Here is a 17,022-nt window from a genome sequence, read left to right on the forward strand (position 1 = left end):
ACTGATGAAAATAAGTTTAAAAATAAAATATTTTAGAAAAAAAAATAGATTAAAAATTATTTTTTGTTTTTGACAGCTCTTTATGTAGTAACCATTCAAGCTTTTGGCTTGCAACTTTACCAAAAGTTGTTGAATTTAACGGAGAACAAGGAAATGTGAATTTTTGTAAACCTTTTATTGGGATTATTATTGTCAAAATCTAAAATATTGTAAAATATCAAAAATTAATTAAATTAGGCGAAATAAACAAAATTGCATATTTAGCTTATTTTTAAACACATCCAAATAAAAGTTGGAATATGGGTTCTCCTGGTTGAGAAGTATTGCATAATGACCTAAAATTTTCTTCTTTTTCATTTTTTATGATAGAAAACAAGCATACCCACTTTCCTATGTTAACCTTATGGGGAAAAATAAAATACGATAGCTAGCATATTTCTGAACACATCTTATTATGGGTGGGAGTAAACAGGCTTCGTGCAAAAGAAATGTAAAACTAGAGATTTTAGGCCATAATCATGTAGTACTCAACTAAAAGCAGGGATACACACCAGTTTTAATAAGATGTGTTCAGAAATATGCGAGCTATCGTATTTAATTTATCTCCATAAGGTTAACATAGGAAAGTGGGTATGCTTGTTTTCTTTACAAGCATAGATATTCACGATCTATGCTTGTAGATGTTCACGATTGTAGACGACGATTATGATGTTTCCGTTACCGGGGGAGTCAATGATGCCTACAAGGCCCCGGGAGATGTTCATGAGTTTGCCGCGATCGGAGATGACGACGATCATGTTTCCGAGACCGCGGGAGACGACGATGACGTTTCCGTGACCGCAGAAAACGACGATGATGTCTACACGGCCGCAAGAAATGTTCAATATTTAGCCGTGATCGTAGACCATATGACGATGACATTTCCGTGACCGCAGGAGTCATTAATGTCCACACGGCTGCGGGAAATGTTCAAAATTTTGCTGTGATTGTGGACGACGATGATGACGTTTCTGAGTTCACAAGAGAAGACCATGACGGTTCCTAGACCGCAAGGTACGACGATGATGTCTATATGGCCGCGGAAAATTATCATAATTTTGTAGTGATCGCAGATAACGAAGATGACGATTCCGTGACAACGGGAGACGACAATGATGTCTACACGGCCACAGGAAATGTTCATAATTTTGTAACGATAGCAGACGACGAAGATAGTTCTGTGACCAATTGAGACGACGATGATGTCTACACGGCCACAGGAAATGTTTACCATTTTGCCGCGATCGCGGACTACGATGATGATGTTTCCTTCACTGCGGGAGACGACTAATATGTTTCCGAGACCACTGGAGAGGACGATGACGTTTCCGTGACCGAGGGAGACGACAATGATATCTAGTCCACCGTGGGAAACGTGTTGCCGCGATCTCAGACAGCAAACAAAGCCGTTTTCGTGACCGCGGCATTTATTTATTTCATCTCATAACATCATTTGACAGGACATCTTACTAATATTACACAAATCTGAAAGTTTGTGTGTTGCTCAATCACGCAATAACTACTGGACGGATTGGGCTGAAATTTGGCATGACGATAGCTAATATTCCCGATTAAATGTTAACCTTATGAGTATTCATATTTAAAAGGAATTAAAGAATTTTTATTATTTTTTTTTTATATTGCACACTAAAACAAACCCAAGATTTTAAAGACTGTTCTAAAAATATATTAAAACATCTAGTTGCTAGGCATATTTTTGTCATAATTGTTTTGGAGTGGTGGTGCTACCGATCAACATGTCCAAGGTGTCGTTGTTTTGCCATAAAACAAAAAAAACTTTGGAATTCCATCAGGGCTCTGCCCCAGTAGCCTTCAAAGTTCCCATATTATTCTTAGGGAGAAAATGTTTGTTTACATTTGAACAGATAAATAATGTGAAATTGACACTAATAATTGAAACAGCTGGTTATACTAAAATTGGAGACATGTGCTATAAGGATTTATTAGATTAGTTGACAAGATTGATGTTTCACTGTTTTAAACCAGTTTTTATTTGCACAAAATCAAAACATAACCAAAAAAGTTTGACATAATGGAGACTATAAGATGTCGACCAGGACGGCCAATAGGAGGTGGCCGACGAACTTTAACTGGTTGACGCGAACGAAATACAAATAATACTATTGTCGTTGATAGCCGAATACAGCAAGCACCCTTCCGCGTTGGGTTTAAGTGTGCTCTCCAACAGCCGCCTGAAGATTTCACATTCAATTTAGGACTTTTGGTTAATCGCTGCACAAGCTGTTTCTCATATAATTTCCAAGCCGAACAAACTAGTGGTGATCGCCGAACCTTCAGCCTTTGTTGTCATAGGTTCTGTTTCACTTATGATTCAAAGACTACTTGAAAATCGTGCGTCCAAGGACCTCTCCCAAAAGCAGATGTCTGTGAATTATATTGAGAACATAAGACCGTTCAATGCGCCATTTGCAATAGTTAGCTCCGAGTGTCATCTGGATGACAGTGTTGCCAATGGTGTCTACATCTCCAAGATTCACGACACAAACTATCACCGCATTGTAGGGCTTATCCCTCACAACATTCATTATCCGAAATATGCTGAGTTATATTTTTACGATGTTGACATTGCAAATCGAGAAAGACTCAACGATGCAGCAAACCAAAACTGTGACCCGCAAGTGATGAATGAAATTGCTTTACATTTGGCAGCGGTAAATCCATTTGTTCAATCTTTCAAGATTATGCGGAAGTTGTTCAAGAAGCAGCTCCAGAAGAAACGGCAAATGTTAGAATGTTTTTATGATTACTCCTAATCAAGATTCTAGACAATACAATGATGCAAGATGCACTGACGTCGCCGCAATCTTTAAAGCTAACAATGGTGCTCCGCCTGGAGAACGAAGTTTTTGTAGTGTATCCCAAAACTGAACAGCTACGCTTTGTATCTGTTTTGGAGCCATCTCTCTAAAATCTCTCTTTGGAGGCTAATTAAAATTTAGCACATTTATGTAATGCAAATTTTTGTTGATGTGGTATTAGGCCTATTCATACATATGACAACATATATGAATTTTAGGTGGAAAATGTATTTTCAATCATAGAAGAACCTGAATTGGTGGAAATGTCAGTGAGCTGCTTTACTTGCCATTTCATAATTTTTACTTGCAGAATCATATTGATAAGCACGTTACCTATTTTATAATATTGACTTTACAAATAAAGATATGTATTGGTGTTATTAGCAAATAAAAACATTTTTGCAAAATTTATACTAAACCTTTCAGTAATTGTTTTACATTGATAAATTGAGAGGATAAAACCAGAGCTACAAACTACAAGGTATACGTATAGCAGACCTACAAAAATACCAAATTTATCAGTCTAAAACATCAATCTTACGAGTTAAGTATCAAGTACAAATTTTTCAGACTTGTTAGAATGTGTTATTTTTAGAATGATTTTGGAGTGACTTGTTTGGCTATGTTTACAGTAGTAAAATATGTCTCACACTGCTTACACTTAACAAAACTTCTCATCATTTTCAATGTGAAAAAAATATATAAAACAATTAAATTAGGGATGGACGGGATTGAATTTTTAGTTCGGGACGGGACGGGACGGGATTTTTATTTCCTTCCCGATTTTCGGGACGGGACGGGACGGGATTTTTTTTCTATGCATAAAAAGAAAGTACTGTATTGCAGTTACCAAAAAAGACACACGAAATCAATTTTTACCATTTGTGGCACTGATCTATAAAAACCAAAAAATGGGTAACAATTTACAGGTACCTATAGAAACTTGTGACTCGCGGGTCACGGGGTGATCGTCTGTATGACTCACGGTCACGGCGCGATCGTCGTCATGACTCGCGGTCACGGCGCGATCGTCGGTATGACTCGCGGTCACGGCGCGATCGTCGGTATGACTCGCGATCACGGCTCGATCGTCAGAATGACTCCGCGGTCACGGCGCGATCGTCGTCATGACTCGCGGTCACGGCGCGGTCGTCGGTATGACTCGCGATCACGGCTCGATCGTCAGAATGACTCCGCGGTCACGGCGCGATCGTCGTCATGACTCGCGGTCACGGCGCGGTCGTCGTCATGACTCGCGGTCACGGCGCGGTCGTCGTCATGACTCGCGGTCACGGCGCGATCGTCGTCATGACTCGCGGTCACGGCGCGGTCGTCGGTATGACTCGCGGTCAAGGCGCGATCGTCGGTATGACTTCGCGGTCACGGGGTGATCGTCGGTATGACTCGCGGTCACGGCGCGATCGTCGGTATGACTCCGCGGTCACGGGGTTATCGTCGGTATGACTCGCGGTCACGGCATGATCGTCGGTATGACTCGCGATCACGGCTCGATCGTCAGAATGACTCCGCGGTCACGGCGCGATCGTCGTCATGACTCGCGGTCACGGCGCGGTCGTCGTCATGACTCGCGGTCACGGCGCGATCGTCGGTAAGACTCCGCGGTCACGGGGTTATCGTCGGTATGACTCGCGGTCACGGCATGATCGTCGGTATGACTCGCGATCACGGCTCGATCGTCAGCATGACTCCATGGTCACGGCGCGATCGTCGGTAGGACTCCACGGTCACGTCGTGATCGTCCGTAGGACTCCGCGGTCACGGCGCCATCGTCGGTATGACTCGCGGTCACGGCGCGATCGTCGGTAGGACTCCGCGGTCACGGCGCGATCGTCGGTATGACTCGCGGTCACGGCGCGATCGGCGGTATGACTCGCGGTCACGGCGCGATCGTCGGTAGGACTTGCGGTCACGGCGCGATCGTCGGTAGGACTCCGCGGTCAAGGCGCGATCGTCGGTATGACTAGCGGTCACGGCGCGATCGTCGGTAAGACTCCGCGGTCACGGGGTTATCGTCGGTATGACTCGCGGTCACGGCATGATCGTCGGTATGACTCGCGATCACGGCTCGATCGTCAGCATGACTCCATGGTCACGGCGCGATCGTCGGTAGGACTCCACGGTCACGTCGTGATCGTCCGTAGGACTCCGCGGTCACGGCGCGATCGTCGGTATGACTCGCGGTCACGGCGCGATCGTCGGTAGGACTCCGCGGTCACGGCGCGATCGTCGGTATGACTCGCGGTCACGGCGCGATCGGCGGTATGACTCGCGGTCACGGCGCGATCGTCGGTAGGACTCCGCGGTCACAGGGCGATCGTCGGTAGGCTATGACTCGCGGTCACGGCGTGATCGTCGGTATGACTCCGCGGTCACAGCCCGATCGTCGTTATGACTCCGCGGTCACGTCGTAATCGTCGAAATGACTTCGTCTCCTGCGTTCGCGGACCTATCGCTCACAATAACGGCGTTATCGGCACTCGCGAAGCGGAAAAATTGCCGACGATCGGACCAAATCCCGTCCCGAAAAATTCCCGAGTCAAATGTAATCCCGTCCCGATAATCGGGAATATTTTTTTCCCGAAAAATTCCCGAAATTTCGGGACCCGTCCATCCCTAAATTAAATCAATATTTTCAAGCAAAGAACTAATTAAATAAGAACGCCTTCGCAAAGGAAACGTAACAACAACGCGTTCCTGTATTACGGGTATTGCATTGGCTTTCTGCAGGCGTTTTTCGTATATGGACACTGACTCCCTCATGAATTAAATCGATTTTTGATCCCCACAGAATCGGATCTAATCGGAATTTCGATGCATCGCACACCCCTAATTAAAGCATTACACATAGTATAAAAAAGTCAACCCTATGTATGTCATTTCATTTTTATCCAAATGCTGAATTTGTGTCACAACCGCTGGATGTTTATAGCTGTTACGTTAAGCAAATGATATTTGACCAAAAGCTAGTCTAGAATGTTAGCGTCAACTGCTAGACTTTTTAAAAATTAAAACTTATTTCTAAAATTCTGTAACCATAAACTAAAATTGTGGCTTTGACATTCCTTTGTTCTCAAAATTATCTTTCTTGCAACACAAAAATTATATAAAAACCGTTGAGTGGTTAATTCAGACTTGTGAAATAAAAAAAAACCCTGTTACGTTTTAATATATATGTTGATGGACGAGATTGGATTTTTAGTTTGAGACGATACGGGAATTTTTTATTTCCTATAAATTTTGAGACGAGATCAAGAAGGGATTTCCCTTCTCATACATAATGGGAAATGCACGTTCAACTTAACCTAATTTTGAAACATTTTTAATTACCTATTGACTTGACAGATGACTGGTTGAATACAAAAATAATAATAATAGACCAAATTCTTTTACCTACGACCAATTTTAAAATTGCCGTTTCAGTTCAGTTGTTAGAATTGAAAAGTTTCTCATAACAGCATTGTTTACTTTCATAACAGCATAGTTATTCATAACAATACGGGTAACGGACCAATGAGGTTCAAGGATTGAGAGAGAAGAAGTAAAATTGTAATGATTGAATACAGGTCATTTTAACCCAGGTCAATTTAACCCTTCAACGCGCGAGTTTTTTTAATAAAGACCAACCCTGCTGCGTGGGTTTTTTGGCTTTCCAGCAGGCTCGGAACATTTAGACAATAAACGCATATAACTTTGTTATTTATAATTATATTTTAACAATTCTTTCACCAAATTAAACAGCAAATTACTGGCTTTAAAAAAATATATAATACATTAAAAGTCTAGGACAGTTATACAAGTTTTTCATACCTTAAAAGTTGAGTTTTGTGTGGTAATCTTCGAAACATTCTCCCAAACATAGTCCAGCTTCACATTTTGGGCACCAGTACCTAGTGTCCCTTCTAATTCCTCTCTTGGAACCCACACAACATCTTCTTTGAGCATTCACTTTGTTTGCAATAGGTGGAATGAGGTAAAGGAAATGTCTTTCGGTTAGCCGAGCTGGTTTGGGTTCGATCGATGGTCTACCACTTACATTTCTCTGCACTTGGGATCCATAGGTTTCAAATAACTTTTTTACCAGTTCTAATCTGAAAGCAAAATGTTCACTTTTTTGGTTGGTACATTTCCAAATAAGATAGGAATACAAAACCGTAACATGTAGCAGCCTTTTGAAAATTTTTATATACCATTTCTGCTCCCTCTTTCTTTCAAGCTGATAACTGTGTAGCATTTGATCCCTCAAGTCAACCCCGCCCATTTGTTTATTATAGTCAAGTACTAAAACTGGCTTAATTTCTTGCTTACCACTCTTGCTAGTTTTCACTCCCATTTCATTGGAACGGAAGGTTGAAATAAGAGAGACAACTCGTTCATCGCGCCATTTCATGATCATGACATCTTCACTATGCAATACAACTATTTCACCCTTATCCAACTTTTGACTTTTTACTTCATCAGGTACACACTTCCTGGTCAGTTTTCCTTTCTTTCAATAACTTTGAAAGTTCCGGTGAATTGTACCAATTGTCCATCCAGAGCGTAAAACCCTTATCGAGAAGAGGCGCAATGAGAGATAAAACAATTGCAGTGGATTTGTTTGACTTTGGTTGTAACGTTTTGTTTTATCTTACTTTATTTTACTTTAATTTGACTGACTCTACTTTACTTGCTTTGACTGTAAGGTCTATGCCTTTTAGTAAAAAATAAAAATAAAGTACTCTTATTAAATGATCACATGTAAGTTAGTTGGGCTTGGGCTCTTTAATATCTCAGGGTCGTTTTATGGGTGCGTGGTGGAGCTACATATCAATAAAAAGGCAAATTGATGTTAACATTGGTTTATTAAAAGTTACTTCATTTTACAAAAAAAAGTTTCGGACAAATTATGATCGAATTTATGATTAATAATCAAGCCTAACTTGTATTATTTCAGGGATAGGAACAAAGAGGCTATCCTACACCTAACTTATATTACAGGGTAGGGTGACACAGAGGCTATTGAATTTATAGTTTCTTTTGTGTAATAAATGTTTTTAAGTCTCGTATTAAACTTCCTTGTTGTAGAAAAGCAGATTATTATTTCAAAGGGCGTAATTTAATCCCTACTCATTGACTTGCAGCATGTGGTGCAATTTCCTAGTGTACTTACAATTCTCTTATAATTCACTTATTTATACTGTTTCACTTTTACTATTTGAAATTATAAACATATTTTTAGTACTTCACAATCAATCACTTTTAAAAGATTAATATTAATTAAATTTCATGATAATAAATCGGAGAGCAAAGTCGCAACGCGACCGCTCTGAGCCAAGTCTGGGAAAAAAGGAGACCGATCGAGGCGTCCCCTCTCATGATTTCACGTAATGGACATCTCCGTCCCTTCCAAAACTCAGAATTTTGGTTTCATTTAATTTTCTATTTTGCTATTGGCTGAGAGCTAACCACGTGACATGGAAAAATCGTCATAGAGGTCAAAATTCATCTTTGCACCTAATCAAAACTCTATGTTTTACATATTTTTCGTCTTCCCTGTACTTTTTTTTTTACTGAAAGATAGCCCCAGATACCTCAGTCATCTTGTATCTAGATATTGATTTTGTTTTGACATTTCAGGTTATGTTTATTACAATTATTATTATTATTGATTTTGATGTTAAAAACTGTTTATTATTTATTAAAAAGTGATTCTAAAACCTTTTTATTCTTGAGAAATTTCGATTTTATTGGTTATTTATTGAGTTATGACGTATTTCATGATCGGTTATTGTCCATTGTGCAATGGTGACTTATTATTAATTTCGAAGTTATTACCGGCGTTTAAGTGAGTTGATTTATCGTTTAATTAAATATATATTTGTATTTACCCCTATTTTCCTTTAGATTTATTGTTTTTATGAGAATCTCAGATCATAATATGCCATCGTACTAGGCTTAGGCCAAGACTGTCTAGGCTAGTTACTTAAAATTAGTAGGCCTATAGCCTAACTAATTCTTTTCCTTTTTCAATTACATAGCCTAAACAAATCCTTTGTAACTCTGGGTGTTATCATCATAAGACCCGTTACAGATACCCCCCTAATTTTAAACAAATTTGAAAAAATTGTTTACATTCTTTTTTTTTTAAATTTTTTTATAAATTACCTATACTGTCAGAGGATTTGTTTGTTTCCTCATCTTAAAACCACCTACCTAACGCTAAACCCTTTTACAAAATTATAAAACATCTTAAAGCTAACATATGATAAGACAATTTGAATGACACAACTTTTGATTATACACACCTTAAATCTACAAAGCACACAATATTCCTTAAAATCTAACAAAATAATCTCTTAACATTAGAGTCCACATGTCCATTTTCGGGTATTAAAATTGTAAATTGATTAAGTGTCCGAGCTTCACTGTGCATTTTTCTTTTTCTGAGTGAAAGTGACTTTCATTGTTTTGCAGACTGCATTATTATAAAACTATTCATGGTAAAATGCTTCAATTATAGTGACTATTTGGGGAATCTTCTTGGTGATGTAAATTCTAACTTTTAATAAAAAGTCCGGATCAATTTCTTCTTTACGTATAAATATACGTAACCAACAACTCATTACTGTTCATTATTATTGACAATTTTTTATTCTTCTTCCTTCTTCTTTATCAGAGCTCATAATATTAAATTTAAACAATGGAGGCCAGATGATTTCAAGACTTAATTTATATTTGAGTAAATATATAAAACATACCTTTCATGATGGTTGTTCCTTACTCTACATTGATGTCCATTCATCTGGTGTCCTTCAGCTCTTTTTCTTCTCCTTCTCAACATTATTTGTCAATATATATTTATATATTCTTCAATGAGTTATCCTGTTGGTTATTATTTCCACATTGATCCTTTGACGCACTTTTACACCACTTTTGTATTCCTGGGTCACTATTCACTTTCTATTTTGCATTTACCATAAGTTCACTGTTTATTACTTTTTCACTACTTTCTCACTTTCACTCTGCATGTTTTATGCACAGACTTTTTTCTTCTTTCATTCGCACTTTTAATACTTTTTCACTCCCTAATTTACAATTCAAGACTTAAACCCTCTTAAAACTACCTTATACAATTCAAAAAATATTAATAGAACAAATAGAAAATGTTGATTTTCATTGTCATCGGTTTCTTTATTTAAAACCGACTACAATAACAAAACTTAGGTTGTCTCTTTTTTAAACGTAAGTTTTGCTACTCTAACCTGCTTATGCAATCAGACCTTTATTTATTTATTTTTTTTTTATTTATTTTTTTTTTATATGACACAGAGTGGTAACACTATTTTGAGGAGTACCAATGAGTACCTGCTTCATCGTTTTTTCTAACCCTTTTTCAATTTACCCCTACTGTGTTGTTTTTGTATGTTTTTTGTATTATGTACCTACTTAACTAAAGTTTGTTTTTCATAAATTATGTTTTTCCAATATTATTTTTCTTTTATTCAAATCATTTACTATCATTACTATTACAACAGAATAATATTATCAAACAAAATTTACTTTTACTTTGTGACTTTATAAATAATTATTTATAAAGTTTCATTGGAATAACATGCTTTATAGGTGTATCTTTTCTTGTTTTTTTTTTATTATAAGGGCCCAAGCTATTGTTGATCATTCATAGAACTTTTTCAGCTGTGTGACATTGTAAGTCCCTATTATTTTATCTGAATTTAACTCTTTCACTTTGTAGGCATTTTCCATTTTGACTTCAACAATGACATATGGTCCAGTAAAAAGCAAGAAGAACTTCTTGATTTTCTTATCCAATTTATTTGACAAGTTATGAGTTTTCACTAATACTTTATCTCCTATATTGAATGTTACTGCTTTGATTTTCTTGTCAAACTTTGCCTTTCTCTTTTGAGCTTTATTCAACAATTTATCCCTTACTAATGTCACACACTGAACATGATCAAACTCTCTTTCAGTAGGAAACTTTATTACCTTTTCTAAAAAGTGAGCATTAACCTTGCCTAACATAACTTCTGCGGGTACATGTTCTGTAACCCCATGTACTGAGTGGTTCAAACAGTTTTCTATAAATTCTAGTACATTAGGCCAATTCGTATGTTTGTTATGACAGTGAATACGAATCATTTTGTTAATCTCCTTATTTATTCTTTCAGTTGGGTTCGACTGAGGATGATACACTGATGTATGTAACGGCTTTATGTCAGAATTTTGCAATGTTGTATACCATAGGTCACTAGTGAATTGACTACCATGATCACTTAAAATTGCTTCTATTTCACCTACTTCAGGGATGTACCTATTGAAAATTTTTGTCAACAAAGTCCTAGTATTAGCACGCTTTATGGGATACATCTTAACATATTTTGAAAATACATCTATTAAGACAAAAATGTATTTGACTCCACCCGGACCAGTGGGTAATTCTCCTATCAAATCTACTGCTATGAGCTGTTTTGGTCTTTCAGGGACAATTGGTCTTAAACTCCCTATCTGCTTAACATTAACATGTTTGGCTTTTTGGCATAGCAAGCATTTTCGTAACTGTTGTTTGATTACTCTTTCCATTGCTGGAAATACACAAAATTCCTTTAAACAGAGATAAATTTTCCCACCCCCCAGGTGTCCATATTTAAGATGTGCCAATTCTACTAGCTTTGACCTCAAACTTTCTGGCATACAAACCCTATACTGATCTTTACTTTTACTTTTTTGAAATAAAATATCATTATGAACTACAAAATTCTGCTTAATTTTTTCATCATCATCTGCATTTAATCTATCAATTACATTCAAGAGTTTTTCATCCAGTCTTTGTTCATCTGCAATATTTTTTAACAACTTGTTTATCTCTCTATTTTCTACCCCTAGCTTCAGATTTGTTTTGAACGCATGAATAGTATTTATGTCTGTTTTGCTAACGAATTCACCATCAGTAACTCTAGATAATACATCAGCTGGGACATTTTTCTTTCCACTTACATATTCAATTTCTAGGTTATATTCTTGAAGGACTAGGCTCCATCTTAATAGCCTACCATGAGTTAGTCTACAAGTTTTCAAAAAAGACAAACTTCTATGATCAGATCTTACTATAACTTTGAAATGTCCTATGATGTATGATCTAAACTTCTTACAGGCAAAGACTACGGCTAATAACTCTTTCTCAGTGGTGGTATAACCCTTTTCTGCATTTACTAAAGCTCTGCTCGCAAAACAAACTACCTGCTCTTCTCCTTTCTCATTGAATTGATACAAAATTGCAGCTACATTTATGTCTGATGCATCTGTGTTGATATAAAAAGGTTGATTCCAATTTGGATGTCGCAAAACTACTGATTCTACAAACTTATCTTTGATTTGTTGAAAAACACTTTTTTCCTTATCTCCCCAGACCCACTTACTTTTACTGCCTAGAATATGATTGAATTGAGCTGTCAAATATGAATAGTTATTTTGAAAAATCCTATAGTAGTTACATAGCCCTAAAAACCCTTGCAGTTTTTTCAAACAGTCTGGCTCTGGAAAATTCTGGATTTTACTGACTTTTTCAGGATCCATGCTTACCCCTTCTCTACTTAACACAAATCCCAAAAACTTTACTTCATCTTTAAGAAATTCAGTTTTCTTCAACTTGACAGTTGCGCCAAACCTTGCTAATCTACTTAGAACTTTGTCAATGTGTTCCAGATGTTCTTCAAAAGTTTCTGAGGTGATTAATATGTCATCTACATAGCAAGTCAAAAAATCAGAGAATTCAGATCCAAAAATACTATCCATTGCTTTGGTAAAAAGAGCTGTACTAACATTTAACCCAAAAGGTAACCTTTTATATTGATAGTTCTTACCCGCAAAAGTGAAAGCTACATATTTTCTGGATTCTTCATCAAGTAACACTTGATGAAAACCCATCGTCAAATCAAGAGCGGTAAAATACTTTACATTCATAAACTTCTGCAAAATTTCTTCTGTTGTTTCTGTGGATTGCCTATCAGGGGTAAGGAATGTATTCAGTTTTCTTGAATCGAGACAAGTTCGGATTGACAAGTCTTTTTTGACTACACATACTAATGGGTTTGAAAAACTACTGTCCGAAATTTCAATTATATCCATTTGCTTTAATTTATTTAATTCATCTTCAACGGCTTTTCTTTTATGATAAGGTACTGGGTACGATTTACCTATGAATGGAGTCTCAACTTTTAGATTCAACTTAGCTACATAACCTTTGATACAGCCGGGCCTATCTGAAAATACTTCCTTGTTCTTAATTAGTACTTCGCGCAGCCTATCTAAGTTCTCACATTGTTGACCTATTTCTTGAATTTTCTGATCTATTTTTTGTTCAATAGAAAAATCTACCTCGTCCCTATCTGTTACTTTTACTTCACTTTCATAAGAAATTAGTGACTTTACCTCATTAATTTGATTTTCATATTCATTTTCAGAATTATAGGCTAGTTGACTTAAAAAATTGACTCTAACAATATTTATGCTACCTATGTTCTGATTCTCATTTTGTTCTTTTAGACTGATTCTATGATACCTACTTTTATATACCATGTTTAGTGTTTTATTGTGGAAGTCAATCACAGCATTGTGTTTTGCCAAAAAATCACAACCTATCAGAAAATTTACTTGTACTCCTTTCACTACTAAGCAGTCTACTGGCAATACTAGATCTTTAAATTGTACGTCGATTTGTACTTGCTTTTCAACTTTCCTACTTCTAGCCCCAGTTATGCCTACTATCGACGTATTTGCTACTCGCAGTTCAGGTATTTCATAATCAACACTCTTTTTGACTTTTAAATAGAATTCTTCTGACAAGATAGTTGCCTGTGATCCAGTATCAACTATCCCGCCACTTGTCAATGATCCTATCTTAACTTCCACTTTCGGTAAAAACTGATTTGACTGTTCTCTAGGCCCTGCATTAAAATTACTTTCATTTAGCAACTCTTCACTTAAATCATCTTCACAAAATATATTGTCAGTTTGCTTATGACCTATCATACTTCTGAGTTCATTAGTTTTACTGTTAATCAGTTTGTTAATTTCTCTTTCAATTACTTTGAAACCCTCTATGTTTAAATGAATAAGATCATCCCTTCTATTTCCCTTGATATAAATAGTCTTTTCATAGTAATTTATTTTACATCCAGTTCTATCACTCTTATCTATGAAACAGCCACTTACATCTAAAATCTTAACTTTTGCCCTTCGATTCATATTTTTTATAGAGTTATTCACTTCGTCTAGTTTCTTAAGATGGTCAGGATCGGTTAAGGCTAATTTAGGTATAGGTGGTAGAGTACAAACTATCATTTCCTCACTATTCTCCTCTAGTTCATCTACAAGCTCATTTAGGTCATTACTTATTTCTTCTACCCCCTTACCTCTTAAAAGATCATTGGTACCAATCATTATTATTAATTTCTTACCTAATGATTCTTTATTGTCTTGTACTAAACCTTTCAAATCCGCTATAGTTTGCCCACCTACACATAGCCCTACACACCAGCGTCCACATACTGATTTAGCCTCTACCTTCAAAATTTGTTTATAAAATCGAACCATCTGGGAATCCCCCAGCAACTCATAACCCCCCAACTTTCTTAATACATTTATTTCTTCCCGGCTATTTTCAGCATGTGGAACTGATTGTCAATTTTGGTTACCCCGGTGGTAACGGTTGTTGTTACCCCGGTAGTAACCTCTTCCTCTATGACCCCCTCTTTGAAACTGGTTACCCCCCTGATTTTCTCTTTCCCTACTTTCTGGTTCCCTATCTCTCTGATTGTCACTTTGCTCACTCTGTTCTACTACTTCTGCGACTTGCGCTTTTACTTTTACTTCCCTATCATTATTCTGGTTTGACTTGAAATTTTCCCTCTTATATGGCTGATCATCATACTTCTGGTATTGCTCCCTATTTCCTTTATTATACAAACCCCTATTAGTGTTATTTGGTAAACTTTCCCTTTCCCTGACCAAACCTATATTCCTGCACATCGCTTCCATTTCTTGTTCATTTTTTATTTCTTTGACTGTCATTACACTTTGAATCGACGCGCCTAGGCTTTCGGGAACATGTTTACAAATGTAGTTTAGGAACATTTCGATCGTCATTGGTTTGTCTAACATTTTATTTATGTCATAATACTTGAGAACGTAGGTCGCAAAATCTAGCCTACTGTTGTTAAACTCACCTTGACCCATTAACTCGTGTTCGAATTGTCTTTGTCTAATCACCCCCCAATACTTTTTCTTAAATTCCCTCTTGAAATTTTCAAAAGTGTTTAGTTTGTCAAGATTTTGTCGCGCCCAGTTCTCTGGTTCTCCTCTGAGATACTTAATAATATTCAACAATTGGATTTCCCAATTGTCTCCTGACACTTCAACAAATTTATCAACATATTTCAAAAAAGTCATGGGATGAATCCCCGATTGTTCATTCTCAAATTTCACTAAAAACAATTCTGCGTTAGCACTGATGGTGCTCAAGGACTTTACTTCAAAATTACCTAGGCCTATGCTAGTGATTTTACTTTCTATCTTTTTACTTAGCTTCTTTATTTCCTCATCTATATTAGGCCTATCTTTTTCAAGTGATTCAATCCTATTGTTAACTATAATAGCCTCACTCTCATACCTATCCTCAAAATTCTGTTGTTTATTTATGCACCTATCAATCAGTCTCATATTCTTATCTACTCCTTCCCTACTTGTACTTGCTACTACTTTCAAATCACTTTCAACATTGTCTACTGCTACCTTCAACTCTGCTATGTTATCCCTATTCTTCTTACTTTCATTACTCACAACACTACACTTATCATTAATCAACTTAACACACAAGTCATGTTTGGTTTGAACCTCTAATTCTAAGTGCTCAACTCTTTCATAAACTTCACTTAACTTAACTTCAACAATCTCAGTTCGCGATTTCATTTCTTCACTTACCTTGTCGAACTTGTTGCTTAAGTCATCGATTCTTTGTGTTGTTTGTGTCATTTGTGTCTTAATGTGATCATTACTCTGTGCTATCTGTGTCATTTGTGTCATCATGGTTTGCAACATTACCATGATGTTGGGGTCAGTGTCGTTTGTGTGTGATTGTAGTGATTGGTCTGTTGTTGGGGTCACAGGCCTGCTCGATTGATTTGGCCCTATTAAAGGGTCGGGTGTTGACTGATTTGCCAGAAGCAAAGAGTTGGGTACTGATCGATTCGGATCTAACAAATAGTTGGGTGTTTCTGGCCTACTAGCGTTAGTGTCAGTGTCGCTCTGTGTTGGTGATAATTGAAAACCTTTAAAATCCGACATATTGTCTAGACTATTCTCAGCGACACCTCCTCTTTCGTTCACCTCCTCTGTGTTCATTTTTGTTGATTGATTTAGGCCTAGGCCTATCTTACACAATTTTATTGATTATGCAGCCCCACGTTGCTGGTCGCCAATTGTAACGTTTTGTTTTATCTTACTTTATTTTACTTTAATTTGACTGACTCTACTTTACTTTGCTTTGACTGTAAGGTCTATGCCTTTTAGTAAAAAATAAAAATAAAGTACTCTTATTAAATGATCACATGTAAGTTAGTTGGGCTTGGGCTCTTTAATATCTCAGGGTCGTTTTATGGGTGCGTGGTGGAGCTACATATCAATAAAAAGGCAAATTGATGTTAACATTGGTTTATTAAAAGTTACTTCATTTTACAAAAAAAAGTTTCGGACAAATTATGATCGAATTTATGATTAATAATCAAGCCTAACTTGTATTATTTCAGGGATAGGAACAAAGAGGCTATCCTACACCTAACTTATATTACAGGGTAGGGTGACACAGAGGCTATTGAATTTATAGTTTCTTTTGTGTAATAAATGTTTTTAAGTCTCGTATTAAACTTCCTTGTTGTAGAAAAGCAGATTATTATTTCAAAGGGCGTAATTTAATCCCTACTCATTGACTTGCAGCATGTGGTGCAATTTCCTAGTGTACTTACAATTCTCTTATAATTCACTTATTTATACTGTTTCACTTTTACTATTTGAAATTATAAACATATTTTTAGTACTTCACAATCAATCACTTTTAAAAGATTAATAT

General features: G+C 36.8%; 1 protein-coding gene across 1 annotated transcript in view; it reads left to right on the plus strand.

Annotated features, from left to right (window-relative positions):
* Positions 1 to 17,022, plus strand: part of LOC128988945 (RING finger protein 10) — a 177,604-nt gene that overhangs the window by 94,514 nt on the left and 66,068 nt on the right. The window lies entirely within an intron of this gene.

This window comes from Macrosteles quadrilineatus, unplaced genomic scaffold (assembly GCF_028750875.1).
Source record: "Macrosteles quadrilineatus isolate MER2022 unplaced genomic scaffold, UCM_ALF_1.0 Scaffold_1__1_contigs__length_201487025, whole genome shotgun sequence".
Taxonomy (NCBI): Eukaryota; Metazoa; Arthropoda; class Insecta; order Hemiptera; family Cicadellidae; genus Macrosteles; species Macrosteles quadrilineatus.